This window comes from Papaver somniferum, chromosome 7, assembly GCF_003573695.1.
Source record: "Papaver somniferum cultivar HN1 chromosome 7, ASM357369v1, whole genome shotgun sequence".
Lineage (NCBI taxonomy): Eukaryota > Viridiplantae > Streptophyta > Magnoliopsida > Ranunculales > Papaveraceae > Papaver > Papaver somniferum.
The window spans coordinates 193,576,101-193,593,913 of NC_039364.1; the positions used below are offsets into that span (position 1 = coordinate 193,576,101).

At 36.6% G+C, this 17,813-nt stretch overlaps 1 long non-coding RNA gene across 6 annotated transcripts; it reads left to right on the forward strand.

The window, feature by feature from the left end:
* Positions 1-9,775: 9,775 nt before the first annotated feature.
* Positions 9,776-12,872, forward strand: LOC113299279. Of its 6 annotated transcripts, none has more exons than XR_003334769.1 (7): positions 9,776-10,091; positions 10,163-10,228; positions 10,868-10,938; positions 11,034-11,256; positions 11,359-11,432; positions 12,078-12,438; positions 12,520-12,872. It is a non-coding gene; the product is annotated as an uncharacterized LOC113299279 (long non-coding RNA). The 6 variants fall into 6 exon arrangements; XR_003334770.1 differs by having other exon boundaries at positions 10,175-10,228; positions 11,014-11,256; XR_003334771.1 differs by having other exon boundaries at positions 10,175-10,228; positions 11,338-11,432.
* The last annotated feature ends 4,941 nt before the right edge of the window (positions 12,873-17,813 follow it).

A 17,813-nucleotide genomic window follows, 5' to 3' on the forward strand; every position in this document is an offset into this window, starting at 1 on the left:
TTTCTTTGTCATGGTATCTTTGTTGTTGTAATTTTATGGAGTATATAGAAGATGTTGAAAATGTATACAGTATGTTGGAAAGAATACTGTTTAAGCAAGAAAGTATTAGTTACGTGCTAATTATGTGTCGCAAATCTTGGTATTAATTAAAATCACACGAACAAATTTGAAATGACAATAATTAGTTACCACTACCACATATGCGGAAAGGGAATCAGAGACTAACATCTTGTTTGTTTGCAGCTGACTCAGCGTCTGGATCTGAGTCAACCTCTGACTCGGACCGAGTCAGCAGTCAGACCGTTTGTTTTGCATTTTGAGTCAGATCTGACTCGACCTATGACTCAGACATAACCCCTGACTCGGACCCATTTGAGTCAGGTAACAAAATACCCCTGACTCACGGGACCAAACCACTGACTCACATTTTTTTGAGTCAGATGAGTCAGATCTGACTCAAAACAAACATATCGAGTCAGATCCAGATGAGTCAGGTAATTTCACTCAGATCCAGATGACTCAGATCCAGACGACTCAGATGAGTCAGGAGTAAACAAACATAGTGTAAGATCAGCAAAATCTGAAAAATAATTAACAACGTTCATACTTACTACTATTTTGGAGATCTTATATCCATAAATTCCTAAATAAATTAAAGAAATAAATTATTTGTTTAAGATTTAAATATTAACCGCAGCGGCAGTTGCTGATGAGTTGTTGGCATCGATCATAGGGGTTGTCAATCTTTGGTTAACAGGCAAATGTCCTAATGTTCTTGGTGAATACATTGCTAGGCACCTCTTACACCATTACTCAAACCCGGGGGAGGGCTCAGGCCTATTGTTGTGGGTACCATTTGGCGTCGATTGGTCTCTAAGGTGGTTGCCTTCTCCGTCGGTAAGACTATGGCTTCTTATTTAGGGGATCATCAATTTGGAGTTGGCTTGCCGGTTGGTGGAGAGGGTATTTTACATGCTGTAAATGGGTTGTTGGAATTGAAAGGTCATTCAGATAAGATGTCAATGTTGCTTATTGACTTCTCTAACGCGTTCAACATGGTGTGCAGATCCCATCTCATTAGGGAGGTCCAGCTTTAGTGTCCAGGTATTTCTCGGTGGGTTGAATTTTGTTATGCTAGGCCCGCTAGACTTTATTATGACTAATATATTTTTTCTTCTGCACTTGGTGTTCAACAAGGCGACCCTCTCGGTCCCCTTTTGTTTGCTCTGACACTTCATCCGCTTGTGAAGTCTATTGCTTATCGTTGTAAGCTTGATTTGCATGCTTGATACCTTGATGATGGTACTATCATCGGTGATACGCTTGAGGTTGCCAAAGCTTTGAGTATTATAGAGTCTGAAGGGCCGAGTAGGGGCCTACATCTTAATATTAATAAAACTGAAATCTTTTGGCCCTCAATTGATCCACGAAGCTTTGATGAAGGTGTATTCCCCATTGATATTGGCAGGCCCAGTAATTGCGTTAAACTTGGGGGGGGGGGGGGGGGACAAGACTATTCAACTTATGTCAGCTATAAAAACACTCAAGGATCCTCAAAGTGAGCTGTTGTTACTTCGCAACTGCGCCGGTGTGTCGAGATTATATTTTTCAGTGCGACAACCAATCCTGCAGCATTACAATCTACTGATCTATTTGATGACCATTTACTCAAGTATTTGAGACTTTTAATCACGGGTGATGGAGCTGGTTTTGGGCCTTTGCAACAAAGACTATCCACCTTACCCATCAAAGACGGCAGCCTTGGTATTTACACAATGGCGGACACTCGCACTTATTGTTTTCTTCCTCCTCAGAGTCAGACTACTTCAGTGCGAAAGGTGATACTTGTTAATATTTTTTCTACAAATAATGGTTCTGCCTATCAGTCGGCTCTTCAGAACTTCATTCAGGTATGTGGTTTGCCTTCTTCTTATTGCGTCGATGATACTGCCCCCCCCCCCTCCCTTTCTATGCACTCCCTGACAGTCACTTACTTTGATAAAGTTAAGAAGCAAATCCCTGTCCAATTTTCTTTGTCTGCAAGAGACTCCATACTGTGGCAATGTAACCGGGTTAAACATGCACAAGATTATCTTTTGGCCGTTCCCATCAGTGGGTAAGATCAGTTCCCTGGGCTCAGACAGTTGATAATCATGAAAGTGCGACGCATTTTCACCCATAAATACATTAGCTGGGACTCATTTTATCACTAATAAACTTGTTTGTAGGTATTTTGGGGCAATAAACATTTTTGGAAAAATCGGCGCGAAAATTACTCGGAACACCCCCGGAGGACACGTGTTATTCGGACCCTCACTGTTGGTTAAGGGGTACCTCAATTACTAAGGGGCGCCTCAATTACTATTTGCACCCCAGGGGGAAATGGCTATTCACAACCCATTTCTGTTAGGGGGAGCTCATCCCCTACCTTTCAAATTCCAAAACTAGCGGGAAAAGGGTTCATCATAAAACAAAATTTTAGGGTTCGTGATATGGGTATGTTTCAAGGAGATTCAATAGCTGAAACTGTTAGGTATGACTTGAATCAGACTAACAGGAATGGTATAGTCTTCATAATCAGTTGGATTTGGCTGGAAAACCGTGTGGAAGTAAAAACATGGCAGTTTTTAGCGGGAAAGTATATCTTTCACATGCGTTGATATTTCACGAGATTCAGTTAGAGAGTTTCATAGGAATCAGTTGGTACCTACCTGTTTGACCGAGACAGGCTTGGTAATGGGCTTAGTTTCGACAAAATAGGATGAATACGTGTAATTAAGGAAGACAGAGTTGTGAGGAATCACAGGATTCTCAGAGTTGTGCTTCTGGAAGTTACATGGATATATATGCCTTCGACGAGTTGGAATCAGTCTTAGAAGAGTTTGATGCGTGTTTGGAGTGTGTTAGCATCAATCAGGCGCATGGGAAGATAAATCAGGGAAGAAAATATTCCCGAGTTTATGGTTTGACAACGAAAAGATTTGAGAGTTATTACGAAGATATTATCGGTTCTGTGACTATATAAAGGTTGTAAGGGAATCATTTTGGGTTATGGAGTGATAGGGGAGCAACATAGGGTTTAGGATCGAGAGAAATCAAGTTGCAGAGAAGAACCAGTTCTGCTGGTGAAGAAGAGGACGAAGAACATAGTGCTGCCGAGAACTGTCGTTTCTCAACAGTGTCCGCGACAGTTTTTCGTAACACTTGTTCTCATCTTCGCAACATATTTCGAATTCACGAAGCTTACATTGTAACAGTGTTTCTGTATCGCCTGTAAAGCGTTGCGAAATTCTGGATTTAATTATTTTCTCTCCTTTTCACCTTTGTTCACACTTTTTGAGCAATAAAAAAATTCTTTTGAGAGTGTCTACAACATGAGAAGCTAAATCCCTACACTGAGTCGAAGGAGGAATCCGATTTTCATACATGGGTGAATTTATTTTATTCTTTTTATGACTTTTGCACTTATTTTAAATTGATTTATGATTTGAATTAATTAGTTATTATTTTATTTGATGGGTCATGCTTGCTTAAATGTTTGATGTCCCATGCTTACGATTTATAACTAATATTTTGAGAATCTACCTTGGCAAAAATAAGAGTCCATTTTTTTATTTATTGAGCGATAATTGTTGAGAATAAATAATTGAACCTTATGTTATGAATTCGGTGGAATCCTAGTCCCAGTAACTCTCGCTTTTGTTTGCATTAATTTCGCTTTTATTTATTATTTTCATTAAATCTTTAAATTTAATCTTCACAAGTCTTAGAGTTCGAATCTTATTTACTACAACAATATTGAAATCTTATCAATTTTTGTTGCCGCCCACCCGGACTTGTGTATAAATTTGTTTTTAGGTTTTATTTTTATTTTTATTATTTTTTTTCTTTTTTATGTGTTTTGGTATTTCTGTTTGCTTTTAGACTTGGGGCGGAGCTAAAGAAAAAGAGAAGAAGTGATGAAAAGAAAAGTAAAGCCAAAGAAGGAAATAAAAGAGAAAACCAAAAGGAGTGAAGAATGATATTTTTGTATATAATTATTTCTTTTTTATTAGATTTTATTTCTTTTTATTTTTAGAAACTGTAAATAGGATTTTATTTTTGTAATTTTTCTTTTTATTTTTGGACTTTTTGGACTTTATTTTTGGGACATTATTTTTAAAACCCTAGGGAAGGGTTAATTTAAATAAAACTGTTGCAGGGAAGGACGACAGTTACGATACTGTCTCGGCCCCTCAGGTTCGTACACTGACATATGAGTCGGCGGCCTGAGTCGACTTCAACGGTTCATCGCCCGTCTGGTACGGGAGGTAAGACTCTATCCATCCACGAATCCCCTGTCAGTGGGTTTATTTTTGAGAATGTCGAACTGGTATTATTACAATAGCCAATACAACGAATATCCGACTGATTTTCAAAATGGACATTACTTTGACCATAGTGTGAATAGTTGTTGGGAACATCAACCTTTGAAGGTTATGGCTCATACCATATTGAGCCCAATTACTATCCACACACCCACCGGTCATACGAGCAAAATTCTGATAATTCCTCGTTACTGGAGTCAACACGTAAGTTAGCAGAAATAAATAACTTAGTCATGGACGAAAGCAATGCAACGTGTGAACCTTCTTTCCTAGGTTATGGCTAGGGAAGTTGTGACTAGTATTTCTAGAGACACTAAAAACTCTAAGTTTGGGGGTGATTATCATTCTCCATGTGCTTTAACTCTTAGAAAGGTCCCTCACTTGGGACTTGACATTTGTGCCTCAACCATTTTACAAGATTATCTTCATACTAGCTCTCCCGAACCTAATAATTTCCAAGAAGAAGTTCAGTTGTTAGAAACCCATCCTCTGGTTGATGTGGTTTACCCAGGCGATAATACCCAAATTGACTTTGTTTTCCAACTAAATATTCTTAAACCAATTGTGGGAATGTATAAGTTTCAGATGTGTCAATTATTAAGTTTTGAGACTAAACCTAATTACTTTAGGAGATTAGGGTCGACACATTTGTTTAAGAATGACCACTATTGTGGTCAACTGTGTGAATCAAACCTGATTGACTTAGAGGATCCCCAATTATTCAGGTTGTTGTTATGTGCTTCTAAGTTCTTAGTTAAGTATTTCCAGACTCTTCAACCTGACCTTCAGGATCTTACCTTTGAGGAAATTCGGCCCTTGAAAACATTTTATCTAGACCCTTTTATAGAACCTGAACCTGAACCACAACTAGATATAGTTGTCTTAATTAAAAAATTAGATAAGGTTGTTCAGGTTACTTCTTTATGATTTTATGAGGTGACTAAGCCTTTCTTAGTCTAGCTGAAGACTTTAAACTTAGCACTTGCTGGGAGGTAACCCATGTTTTCGATACTCTGGTAATATCCTTCCTCACCTCCTTTAGATAGTAACAATTTCTCCTTGTTCATGTTTTTAATTTCATCTTTAGAACATTGAGGACAATGTTAGATTTAAGTGTGGGGGAGTGGTTATTAACTTTTTATTTTATTTTTTCAGGAATTTTCTTGCAATTTATGATCAGCTGTGTAGCGGTTCTTAGAAGAAAAAAATGATAAAAAAATAATTATGATCAGCTGTGTAGCGGGTCTAAAAAAAAATAGGGTTATGACCAGCTGTATAGCAGGTCTTGTGTATGGTGTTTTTCATGACCAGCTGTGTAGCGGGTCAATTTTCCGTTTTGCTCGAGGACTAGCAAAATGTAAGTGTGGAGGAATTTGATAAGCACGATAGTGCGACACATTTTCACCCATAAATACATTAGCTGGAACTCATTTTATAACTAATAAACTTGTTTGTAGGTTTTTTTGGGAAATAAACATTTTTGGAAAAATCGGCGCGAAAAATTACTCGGAGCACCCCCGGAGGACACGTGTTATTCGGACTCTCACTATTGGTTAAGGGGCGCCTCAATTACAATTTGCACCCCTGGGGGAAACGGCTATTCACACCCCATTTCTGTTAGGGGGAGGTCATCCCCTACCTTTCAAATTCCAAAACTGGCGGGAAAAGGGTTCATCATAAAACAGAATTTTAGGGTTCGTGATATGGGTATGTTTCAAGGAGATTCAATAGATGAAACTGTTAGGGGTGACTTGAATCAGACTAACAGGAGTGGTATAGTCTTCAGAATCAGCTGGATTTGGCTGGAAAACCGTGTGGAAGCAAAAACAGGGCAGTTTTTAGCGGGAAAGTATATCTTTCACCTGCGTTGATAATTCACGAGATTCAGTTAGAGAGTTTCACGGGAATCAGTTGGTACCTACCTGTTTGACCGAGACAGGCTTGGTAATGGGCTTAGTTTCGACAAAATGGGATAAATGCGTGTAATTAAGGAAAACAGAGTTGTGAGGAGTCACGGGATTCTCAGAGTTGTGCTTCTGGAAGTTACATGGATATATATGCCTTTGACGAGTTGGAATCAGTCTTAGAAGAGTTTTCTGCGTGTTTGGAGTGTGTTAGCATCAATCAGGCGCATGGGAAGATAAATCAGGGAACAAAATATTCCCGAGTTTATGGTTTGACAACGAGAACATTTGAGAGCTATTACGAAGATATTATCGGTTTTGTGACTATATAAAGGTTGTAAGGGAATCATTTTGGGTTATGGAGTGATAGGGGAGCCAACAGAGGGTTTAGGATCGAGAGAAATCAAGTTGCAGAGAAGAACTAGTTCTGCTGGTGAAGAAGAGGACGAAGAACATAGTGCTGCCGAGAACTGTCGTTTCTCAACAGTGTCCGCGACAGTTTTTCGTAACACTTGTTCTCAGCTTCGCAACATATTTCGAATTCACTAAGCTTACATTGTAACAGTGTTTCTGTATCGCCTGTAAAGCGTTGCGAAATTCTGGATTTAATTATTTTCTCTCCTTTTCACCTTTGTTCACACTTTTTGAGCAATAAAAAAGTTATTTTGAGAGTGTCTACAACATGAGAAGCTAAATCCCTACACTGAGTCGAAGGAGGAATCCGATTTTCATACATGGGTGAATTTATTTTATTCTTTTTATGACATTTGCACTTTTTTTAAATTGATTCATGATTTGAAATTAATTAGTTATTATTTTATTTGATGGGTCATGCTTGCTTAAATGTTTGATGTCCCATGCTTACGATTTATAACTAATATTTTGAGAATCTACCTTGGCAAAAATAAGAGTCCATGTTTTTATTTATCGAGCGATAATTGTTGAGAATAAATAATTGAACCTTATGTTATGAATTCGGTGGAATCCTAGTCCCAGTAATTCTCGCTTTTGTTTACATTAATTTCGTTTTTATTTATTATTTTCATTAAATATTTAAATTTAATCTTCAGAAGTCTTAGAGTTCGAATCTTATTTACTACAACAATATTGAAATCTTATCCAACAGTTTAGAGCAGTAGTCTGTTATCGGCTTGGTATCCCCTTGTTTGTCGAAGATGGTTTGTGCTCTTGTTGTAATAAGCCTATGGATATTTTTGGTGATCATGCACTTCATTGTGCTAAATATGAGGGGATCAAGTTTCGCCATGACCTGGTTCGTGATGTGATTGCGGATATTTGTTACAAAGCTGGTGTCTGCGCGTAAAGAGGTTTCTTTGGGCCTTTTATCAGATAGTAACAAGGATTTACGTCCAGCAGATATCCTTGTCCTTAACTGGGAAAATGGCCAAGATGTTTGCATGGATGTCACAGGTGTCTCGCCCTTTACTGGGGAGGGGGTTCGTTCTTTTGTTCCAGGTCAAGCCATTTCGAAAGCAATTATGCGTAAACGTACTAAGTACTTAGATGAATGTGCTTCACATGGGTATGGCTTGGGTGTCTTAGATTTCACTACCTTGTTAGAGCTTGGTGAGGATATGTTTTTTTTAAGCGTTTGAAGAACTGTTTAGTTAGTAATGATGCTGATAGGTCTAGGTAGTTTTATTTTTCATAGGTTGGGTGTTGCTATTCACAAAGGGGTTGATGCCCAGCTTGTTACTCGGTTACCAAAAACTTGGCTTTAATGACTATTTTCTTACCAACTACAGTTGGTGGAATTCTTCAGCAACAATTGTTTGTAACTAAAAACAACTCTGGTGGGCGGAAATGTCTAACCACAAGTTTTCCAGCAACGATAGTGGGTGGAAGGCTTTAGCATGAACAACTTAACAACCAAAATATCGTATTTGTTGTTATTAGCCTCCAACCATCATGTTTGAGTAACCAAAACGTACCCTAAAAGGTACATATCTTTTGCCACTCATCTTACCCACGAAACAACTTGTTGGTAGACACCTCAACCAACCATTAAATTTTTGGTGTTGTTAGTAGCTTTCAACCATGAGAGTTTGACAACCACAAAGTACAGTAGAAGGTAAGTACTTCAAGACACTATGTGTAGCTACCAAGTCAATATTTTGGTAGACACTTGTACCAAAACATTAGTTCGTTGGTGCAGTTAGTAGCTTTCAGCCACCAGGATATGATAACTACCAAGTTTCATGGTTTATTAAGTACGCAAAGATATTAGAGTTTGAAAAGTTTCTTCTTTTGAAACAATTGAAATTTGTCTTAGCGAGTTCATCGCTAGAGCATCATTTTAAAAGTTTCTTCTTTTGAAACAAAATTTGTCTTGGCGAGTTTATCGCTAGAGCATATAGATGATATAAATGCACAATCTTTCTTTTTTTGAAAGAAAAAACAAAGTTACATCAACATGAGTATCCACTAACAAAAGTGGATTCTATTATGAAATTATATATACTAAGTTATTTAGGACCGAACCCAAAATGCATCCCCGACGAATAGTAATTTTGAACTAATGAGTAGTCGGATGACCAAGATGCATGACTATACTAACAAAACAATATTAAACCAAATACATATAAATGAAGGCTTCAAATCCATCTCATAATTGTATATGAATCCCTTATCACTAGGTGTATAAACCTTTTTTTTTAATCAATGAGTTGTAGCTTCCTCAAAGATGTGATACAATCACGTGTCATATTGATGAATCAACCTCAGGAAAGTATGTCACTCCTTAGCATTAACTATCTGTTTAAGGCATAGATAATCATATGCTTATACTTCATTATATAACAAAAAATTATTCTAACTACCTGGATTATTTTCTTACTACAAGGGCTTCATTACATATGCTTCAGGAAAGTATGTCACTCCTTAGCATTAGCTATCTGAAAATCGCGGCATTAGCAAAATATTCTTACTACAAGGGCTTATTTTGTTCCTATGTTACTAAGATATGAATACATTGTTGTACTGTAGGTTATCAGGGTCTTCAAGCATTTAGAGAACATGATCGAGAAGGTAATGAATGCACCATGGTTGGTTCTTATGAACACTTTAGTTTGATTTCGTTTTTAACAATAGTGGAGAAAAGGTTATCTAAGACATAATGGAATGATACGACGTAGATATCGTGTTATTTAGTCGATCCGAAAGCGTCGTTGACTAAAGTCAAACTACCGCTGTACGAGGACTTTTACTGACTTAGACAAAGATATGTAGATAGTATTACCCCAAGGCTGCTAATGGGGATACTGTTTTGCTTGGGGTGTACCAATATGCATATAGGACAAAAAAGCATTTTCCTTTGGATTGGTACACCCCAAGTAAAACGGTACCCCCATTAGCAGTCTTGGTGTTACCCTAGTAGATAATATTTTGGAGATCGGGTATTGTCATTGATCCAACGGCTGCGAGTCCCACCCTTATCTTAACTAAACCTAGTCAAACCTTATCCTTATGCTGTTTCGTCTTCCATTTCCATGCTAGTCCCCTCTTCTCTTCTCTCTCAACCTTGTCCTGCCTCCGAAGAAAAATTTCTTACCTCTCCATATCCACTGGATTTCTTACAGAAACTAACAGATCTTCATGAAAAAGAACACTACACCATGAACCAGGAAGAAAAACCATTTCCTTCTTCACTCCAGATCTATTTGTATCACTATGTTCGATTTAAAACCATTTTCTTCAATCTCAACTCAAAACCAGTCTTCTTAACCATTTCCTTTTTCATCTTTGTTGTTTGTGTGGTATTAATAGTTCTTCTTATTGGAACCAAAGTTACGATTTAAATGTAATTTTCCCCCTTTTCTCTCTTTGTTATTGTTGATTTTGTTTGTTGTTAAGGTTTAAAATCTCTTTTAGTTTTTATTGTAGGAGTTTTTAGAAGACGAACAATCAGCCTCAGTTGGATTTCTTGAACTTCTTCAGGTATAAATTCTCCACCACTTTTGTTTGTTTTGAATTTTAATAACTCGGTTTTGTGAGCTTGATTTCTTATGTAGATTAAATCTCTTTATAATTTTCAATTTTTATGTTTCTTATATTTTCATGTTGTTTTTTAAAACATGGTATGTTGTTCATCTCAATTTATATTTCAGTTTTATTCATATCTCTAGGATTTAATTTCTTTGTTTTGGTATTATTTAAACATGAGATGAAGATTGGGTTTCTAATATTTTTCAGTTTATGTTTTGTGTTTAGGAGATTTTTTATCCTAGGTTTACTTGTATGTATTATGTAGAAGATTGTGGACAAATTTGTTTTATGAAGTAAAAATCTGTTTACCTTATTATTTCGTTTAGGGATATGAAAGTATTGAATTGTAGTGATCAATTATAAAAAAATCTGAATTCTGGAGTTTATGAAGAGGTACTTAGATTAAATTTGGATCTTCGTTAGGATTCAGAACTTGCTGTAATTCTTATTTTGTTTCCTTTTAACTAACAATCGAATAGCATAAGTTAAGTGTTTTCTTATGCTTAATTGAATACCTATAAGAAGCCAAGTTGCTTCATTTTTTGGCTTTATTTAGTTGCTTGCCTTTGCTGAATTTGATTAAGTTTGTAGCTTCATCCGACTTGCTTTACGGAAAAGGATTGTTTGAGTAAGCTGTGGTGTTATGTGCTTCAGTGCTTTAGGTATTGCTTGTTTTAATTAATCTGCATTATGTCTACTAGTTTTGTTTCGAAATGCGCTCCTTATTTTTCTGATAGTGGTTTCATGAAAAATGTAGGTTGCATCCAAAGGATATGGGTTTGTTGTGTTCTGTACACGTGCAGCAGCTGAGGAAGTTTTGCAGACCTATAATGGCTCCGCAATACAGAACAACCTTTAGATTGAACTGGGCTCATTTAGCATGAGAGATAAGCGTTCAGATGTTGGTTCTGAACGTTCTATATATGTAGAAGATTTGGCTTATGATGTTATAGATACATTATTGCAGAAATCTTTTGGATGTACATACCTGTCTTTGATTCTTTAATTAAGCTTGGAATTTCATTTAAGCCTCGATTATGTCCAAGTCTTAGATCCTCTAGTGTATTTTTTTGTGTGTGTAGACTTTGTCTTGGATACGCATTCCTTGGTGGACATGGGCAGGAGGTTCGAAAAATTATCAATGAGCTCAGTCAAGGTACTTCCATATTCTAAAGAGTTGAAATTGATGTCACAGCTCCAGTTTCAATTTATTTGAGAAGATCTTCAACTTTGATTACCTTTTATCTTATGATCTCAACTTCTTGTTATGATTTAAAACTATATATGGACCCCTTTGTCTTGTCCACATTAAAATTCCCGGTATGAATGCTTCTATTCCTCTCGGTACTTTTTAGCATAAATATAACTTGCATGAATGCTTATATTCCTACATTACCAGCTTGATTTGTTTTACCATCCGTGCTTGCATACCTCAACTCACATTATGTGTTACCTTATAAATTGAACTTGTTTAACAATTTACATTCAGTTTTACTAAGTCTTTAGCTTGTTCTGTTCTGCACGTATGTATGAAATATTTTGTTTTCATGTTTTCTTTGATGTTTGTTTTGTTTGTATTCTTAGTATCTAATAATGACTTAACATTAGATCGAGTCTTTTGGGACCGATAGATTAATTCTGAAGCGTTGTTTAATTGCGTGTGTTGCTATCTCTTTACTGTCTTGTTTAGCAATAAAAAAGAAATAAAAAGCTAGTAACCAAATATAATGTCATTGGTTTAGCAATAAAAAAGAAACATTATGTAATATGGCTGATTATTGGGGACTGTTTATTGATTTAGCAATAAGAAAGAACCCTCTCATGTCCCTGATCTCGCCGTGCCAGATACTATAACACCTATTGTGGAGGATCTCAGTAATGGTGTTGAAGTTCATCATCATCTGAACAATTAGGAAGAGGTAGTTGTGCAGGAAGAGGTTGAGGAGCCTCCTCAAGTTCAATCAATGCAAATTGAAGTTCGGAAAATGACAGAGCCTGCTGGGCCTGTGGTGCAAGAGGTTGCTTCAAAGAAATCATATGAAGCCCTGGTTCAAGCTGAAAGTTTCAAATGGTACGGCTGCAGATGCAGATCAATTGCTTGCTCATTGGATTTATAAGCTTTATCTGGAGCAACTGATCCAATTCTGAATTTCGTAGTCTATGTGAGTCGTCTCTTTAACTTGGTTTCAAAGCATAACTCATATGATAAAAAAAACTTCTAATGCTTTTTGGTTCTTTAACAGATGCAAATCAGCATGCGAAGACGAATGTACTAAAATGCTCTGTTCTTACCATGAATTTGTGTAGGCAAGTGTTCTGCAAGTGGTACTTCTATTTTGCCGTAAATAACTTCAGCATGTGGGGAAATTCATGGGGGTGCATGTGCATTAGTTAAACCAATGCTGGAGTGCCCATCTTATTGCTGTTGCAGAGAACACTGGAGCTGAGGATCCCGATGATCCCTACACCATGGGAAGGTGTTCTTTCACCTCTATATATTGTAGTTTGATGTTTTGAATATATTTTGGATATTTTGAATGTTAAATGAGTTAAATATTAGTATCAAAATGAAGTTTATGTTTATTTTTTCATGATATTCTCAAGAAACTACTAAAATATGTGGACGGGACAAGCCTTTGAGCAACAGTAATAGCACCTTGACCGACTGGTTTGTAATGGCTCAAACCCATAAGCAGCCGAACTAACCGTGTGTATAACTTTTCACCAACCAAAAAACCGGTGTCTAGAAACTTTGACGAACAAAAAGGTGGTGGCATAACCCTTGAGCCAACTACAAAAACAACAGCTGAAATTCTCTACCAACAAACATCACAGAAGCTTAAATCCTTGAGCAACTAAAATTCAGTGGAAGGAAAATCTCTTCCATCGAGACACATAGAGGCCCAACCCTTCACCAACACCCTCAAAACTAAGATTCATCCAGTCAAACCCTTTAGCGGCTGAAAATGTTGTATAATGGCCACCTCTACCAACAATGTTTAAGTCTTGAGCCACCAATATTTGTGTGGGTTAAATATTTCAGCGACGAATGATTTATGTGCTTCACCAACGAGAGCTAATGGTTAATGAATGTTTGTGCCAACCTCAACCTGAGTCGCTTCATAGTAGTTGAAAGATATCTATTCCAGCAACATGGTTGGTACAGGTCTCCAGCAAATAAGCCTTCAGCCACAGAGCCTATCCGTCGCCACGTTGGTTGCTAGAGATTTCTAAACACTAAAAATGGCCATGTACCAAACGAATCCAAGTAGTCCCTAAAGCTCAATTTTCTTGTAGTTGCAACTAAAACTTTGTACGAATCTTGTCTTTTTAGACATTTATTTAAAATATTAGCTAAATTTTTATTTGGAAATTACTTTTTATTATGAAAGTATCCATAAGGTTAGCAATAGATTATCACAAATTTATTTATTTATTTATTTATAAACTTGAATCTTATTAACCGATCAGAGTACGATTAACACGTGGATAAGCATTATTTAAAACAATTTGGATCGTCTGGTCCCAGATTGTTGTTGAAAGATTTCGGACGTGACATCTGTCTGTTGCATGGTTGGCCGGGCCATTCGTTGCCTGATTTTTTTCCTTGTAGTTGTGCTGGATAGCGCAGCGTAGAATTTGGCACATTTTTTATTTTGTTTGTGAGATCATTCCAGTCATATAATAAGGTAGTTTAGCTGCTTCAAAAGACAAAAAGAAAGGTGATTTAGCAAAAGAGTTTATGAAATGATAGAGATTTTTTGAGCCTGTTTCAAAAAGAACTTTTGGGTAACTTCTTTCCGCCGCAGTTGTGGATGTTGCATCAGTTAATAGAGTTGTAGTTGTTCCTAAAGGCGTTGAATCCCTATAAATGAAACCCGTATCTACAATTCTTGGGTGTCCTCTAACCGCCCCCGTCTGTGTTGATCTTAATATAATGCAGTTAGGTTGATCAAGTCTACCGATATAGTTATTGTTGTTCTTGTGGAACTTGGTGGGATTAAAGTTGCTGCAATACAAGGTAACAAAAAAGGCATATCCTTCTTTACCCCGCGAGTACTCTTGTTGAATCTTGATTGCCATGTGTAAAATGCTTTATGGTCTTGAATGATTTTGGTGGTATATTATGTCAATTCTGGATATCCATAACGACAAAAATAAGAAACATAAGGAGGTAATGGTTGAGGTTGGGGATTTTGCTTGTAAGAATTGTGAGATTGTTTGGGGGTTAAAAAGTTTGGAGAAATATGGCTGGCATTTGGGTTATTCGAAAGTTGAGTAAGGAGGGTGTTTCAAGCCACAGTTGCAACTTGGAAATGAGGAGTATATCTACGGCTGGTTTTGTGGACTATAATATCATTTGGGGCATATGTTGGAGTTGATGAAATGGATGTGGTTTAGAATAGTGAAGGATTGGACCATCAATAATCGTTCTCCACAAGAAAAGATAAATTTTTGGTGGACATGGTAAACTCCACATGAAATTGGTGAATGGAAAGGGATTATGGTAAAATTGGCTAGTTGTTTAGGGTTAGACATTTGGATCCTGATTCATTAGTGTACTTTATGGATTTCGAATGTGACCATATAATCATGTTTGGGGGTTGTCTTGAGGGAGGTAGATGTTTATGATTCTCTGTCCTGCAAGAAGGGAGAGGGTGTTGTTATCTTATCATGCATCCAATTATGAGAAAATGATCTATGATATATGATATTGTCTGGATATATAGGTTGCATTATGCAGGATCAATGGTCATAAATTGCGGGATCCAGTTTTCTTGGAAATGGGTTAGTAAACCATTCCTTGTATGATGGATATGTATTGTTGGAATGCAGGTATGAGGGATGCCGAATGTTTTTATTATGGACAGGTAGAAGATTGGTTGGATATGGTGTCCTAAAAAATGGGTTATTGCTTACAATATTTTCTTTACATAGGATGGCCCAGATAGATGAAGGATGTTCATGCAAAATCCATACTCTTTTTATTAAAAAGCCCTCATTATAATCGACACTTTTCAAAATTCTTATCCCTCCCTCATATTTGGGTTTGGTTAATTTATATCATTCCAAGGGGTGAAGCTTTTAAACTGGGGAATCATGTCCCATAAAATATTCCTAATAATACGATCAATCAAATTGTGCACATGCGTGGAAAAATTTGCGTTTGCGTAATGTGATTAGAGGTAGGAGTGAGATAAGTTTTGATGATCACTAACCTTTATGCAGGTGTAAGACATTTAGTCATCCAACCCTTTGCTTTTTGTACTAGCCGTTGTAGTAGAGGTGCAAAAATGTGATGAGATGTTCTAGCTTGATTTAAGTGGACCCCCATGTATATAGGTGGGTTTGAAGTGGTTGGCATGTTGAATAGTTGTCTTATATTGTACATATTTTGTTGTTCCATCCTTGGTTGGTGGATAATTTTGGTTTTTGTTGTACTAGTTACTTGGCCCGCGCTGAGGTGTTATAGAACTGAACTACTTTTTTGATATGATTACAACTTTTTGCAGATGACTCATTGGCAATGAGGAGATCATCTGCATAAATTAGATGTAAAATAGGTGGCGCTTTTTGCGATATATGAGTGACACTCCTATAAAATTTTAGGTTTCTAAATTCCCCTAGTTTATCGATAGGATATCCACACTGATTATGAAAACATAGGATGATAGAGGGTTTCCCTGTTTAATATTCCTAGTCGGCGTGATATATCCATGTGGAGTACCGTTAATTTTGACCGAGTAGGTATCCGTGGTGATGCAAAGCATGATATAGTCTATAAAAGCGATCTGAAATCCTAGCTTAAAAAAAATCCTGATGAAGCAGCATTCTAAGCTATCATAAGCCTTCTGAATATCCAGTTTGAGAGCTACTTTCAGATCCTTTGTGAGGGTTAAGTTTTTACATAGTGGGGAAACTCTCCCACAATTGTTGTATTGTAATGAATTGATCTTTGGGGTACAAAAGCACGTCGATATGGGCTGAGCAAAAATAGAAGAAGTGGTCAAACACATTTGGCTAGAATTTTGGCAATGAGTTTATCCGTGACATCACAAAGGCCTATATATAGGTCTGAGTTGTGATATATTTTGACGAATGGTCTACTTTTAGTATTAGTATAAGATTTGTATGGTTCACAAATCATGAGTGGGTGAATGTTAAGGAAATTGAAAAAACTAAGGACCATAACTATCAATTGTCTATGGATGGTTTCCCAGAATACTTTGAAAAATTTACTGATATAGCCATCAAGGGACAATGCACGTTCAAAACCAATATAATATAACACTTGTTTGATTCTCGCTTGAGTTACCTTTTCAGCAAGCATGATACATTGCCAAAATTTTAATTTGGGAGTGATTGCTGCAAATAGGTCATCATCGATCATTGTTTTTAGCGTTATATATTCCTTGGTATAGTTGTCAATTATGAGTTGCACTACGACCTTCTTATCACTGAACCAGTTTGTTAGAGCATTGATCAGTTGAACCCACTAGCGTTGCTATATAAGGTTAGTTTTCAAATATAGATGACGAAACGCATTCTTGATTTAATCTCTTAAAAGTCAGTTTCAGACTAGATTAGGTTTAAGAAATAGAATATAGAATCAAGGCTATCTTTGAAGAATGGAAGTTGAAGACCACACACGCAAACATATTGGAGAAATTTGTTAAAGGTTTTTTTAAACAAACATTTGATTCTTTTGTTTACTCTACCTCTCTATCTATTGAAACAAGTGCTCACTCTATGGAATAATTCCCATGACAGTAAATATATACTTATGTATACATTCGAGGATATTTGAGCCCAAGACATTTGTGAGAATGACATTATTCATAGGAAAGGTTCTCATGTTGTTGTGAATAAAAACATGAATTCAACGAGCCAATAATCACTCATTTCCGAGTTATAACGAAGAAGTTATGAGTGATTTATTAAAGCAACACTTATTATGTGTTGCTAAGGCAGTTCGTGAATAGGAAATTATACACGAACTTTTGGCAACAAGTCGTGAACTAAAACGTGAAATACGTGACTAAAGGAATTTTTTAGCAAAATACTCGATATTTCTTTTCCTAGACAAGGTATTTTTATTTCCAAACAACCTAGCCTTGATTCATTATAAACAGAGGTTTCATGTTACCACACAACTACCGCTTGGAAAATTGTGTATGTGTTGCATAAGGTTGTATTTCATATATTTGTTCTTCACAAACAAGAGTGACATTTCAAGAGACTTTATTTAAGGATCGTAAAACACAGGGAAGCTATATTCTTTGATAGTTACGAAACTTGTTTCTAGGTGTTTTTTCATAAACCTTAAATTTGATAGATCAATATATCTGTAGATTATATCTAGGTAATCTCGTGAGAAAGAATCAGTTAGGTTACAGAAAGGTAAACCCTAATTGCTGAGGAGCATCTTCTAAAGAGAATTAACATTCTGCTAGAAAATTTTCAAGAGTATTTTCTAAAGAGAATTGTTGTTCTGACAAAAGATTTACAAGAACAATTCCAAAATAGGATCGGTGTG